The following is a 2,217-nucleotide window of genomic DNA, read 5'->3' as shown; positions in this document are numbered from 1 at the left end:
TATATATATATATACACCTTGCTACGTGTACTGCGTTAGGTTAACCGAGACTTGTCATTTGCCCTTATATATTGTTGCTCTTTTGTTAGTTTTGACTGCTTTTATTGTCCTCATTTGTAAGTCGCTTTGGATAAAAGCGTCTGCTAAATGACTAAATAAAAAAAATGGTCACTTTTTTCTGTGCTAATAAAATGAATAGAAACAAGAGCTTTCAGGTTTCACCACTGTTTATGGACTTTACAAATCGTACATTGCTACTTTTCTCATGAACATGCTAAGTTTGAGCTAGGGCAGAAGTCCATTAGTCTACTTTAAACTCAAAATGACATTAAGGAATTGAGAAAAAAACAAAAAAACTGTTTGCATTAGGCCTCACAGAAAAACTTGATGGCAAAAGATGAGGATTTTATTTTAATGTGATGTTAGAATTAATTTTAAACAATTTCAAGAGGCTAAAAGACCAGACAAAACTAACCTGATAAAACCCCTGTCCCCTGACTTTGTTTCCATACCCTCTTCTCACATGCAGAATAAATTATGGTATAATTTTTAGTCTTGTGAAAATAGTTAAAATTTAGTCCGTTTTTATGAGCTCATATAAAGCATAGCATATTTATGTAATACATAAAGATTGTAAAATATAAAAAGATCGCAAATGACATTAAGCCATTAGTAAGGAAGTAGCAAAAATATTCAAGTGCATAAAAATAACTGCACACAAGCTGAAACAATAATCAAATGGAATGGAGACTAATAAAAAGCAACCTAAAATAAAAAAAAAGTTCTACAAGTAAAGACTTGAGCTGGGATTCCCAAACGTCATTTTAATTAATTTTTTTTTTTTTATGGTTTAATTAATTATTTCCTTCTCATCAACCTGCAGTTCCCTGAACTTGGGAAACCCTGGAATAGTAAATAAATATTTCCCTTACTTGACTCCTCAGTGAATGAGAAAACTACTGAACTGATACAGGCCGCTTTTCAGCATGCCAGATATCCCAGCGTAGAGGGACAGCAATCAATATATAGGCATTGGGACGGTGAAATATGGATTCCATAGGGGACTCCTGAATTTGTTTACATGTTATGGGGTCCACATCTGTGTTACATCTTGTATCTTATGACACTCTTCTTCCCACATCAACCACAGCTTAGAGATCCATAACCTTTCCATTGGAAAGAGTGAGTTTGAGCTGAAAGAGAATGAAGGAATAGGGATCTCTACTTCAAACGTGTCTGCTGTATTCAAAGGGACCATCAACTATGGATATGGCAGCTGGCTGTGAGTGTTTCTATTTATTACCACATATCAGGATCAGGTTTCTGCAATAGCACAGCTGTGGTTTAACCCCATGCTCTACATATGTTTTATCTTTTGTTTATATAGTATGAACTTCAAGGTTTCTTCCGGTCAGCCTGTAAAGAAATCACACACTTGTATTTCAGTTACAGCATCACAATTAAGTTATTTTTTTAAGTCAAAATGGTGAACATTTTTTAATGTATTTGAAAGAAGGTGCTTGGCTCTCTCTCTCTTTTTTTATTTTGTAATTTAAAAAAAAAAAAGTATTAAATACACATAAAAAAAAACTATAGTCCAAAATCATAAAAAAAGAAACGGGGGGGATCAATAATTAAACACTGCGTCGTCAGTGTTGGTATTGTATCAGACATTTGCACTTAACATTATATGAAAATCAAGCTCAAGTTGAGTTAACAAGGTTTTTGACCAGCGAATGACGGAGATGTTTTGTCTGTCAATAGAAAGGCCGCATCTGAGGCAAGTGCATCGCATTATACGCTTTCATCAACTTTAACAGGTTATATAACGTTTATTGTAGCTATTTGGGTGCTTAGTTTTTCTTGCTGTTTAATACACTTGGCCAAAATCTCATGATATAAATGACTCAGCTACGTTTTAAATATCCTGTGCATATCGCGCTTCATCATTTATATCATGAGATTTTGGCCAAGTGTATTAAACAGCAAGAAAAACTAAGCACCCAAATAGCTACAATAAACGTTATATAACCTGTTAAAGTTGATGAAAGCGTATAATGCGATGCACTTGCCTCAGATGCGGCCTTTCTATTGACAGACAAAACATCTCCGTCATTCGCTGGTCAAAAACCTTGTTAACTCAACTTGAGCTTGATTTTCATATAATGTTAAGTGCAAATGTCTGATACAATACCAACACTGACGACGCAGTGTTTA

The sequence above is a fragment of the Sinocyclocheilus rhinocerous genome, unplaced genomic scaffold (genome assembly GCF_001515625.1).
Source record: "Sinocyclocheilus rhinocerous isolate Xijiao unplaced genomic scaffold, SAMN03320098_v1.1 scaffold1426, whole genome shotgun sequence".
Lineage (NCBI taxonomy): Eukaryota > Metazoa > Chordata > Actinopteri > Cypriniformes > Cyprinidae > Sinocyclocheilus > Sinocyclocheilus rhinocerous.
The sequence above is the reverse complement of the archived record's forward strand: the minus strand, read 5'-3'. Positions refer to the sequence as shown.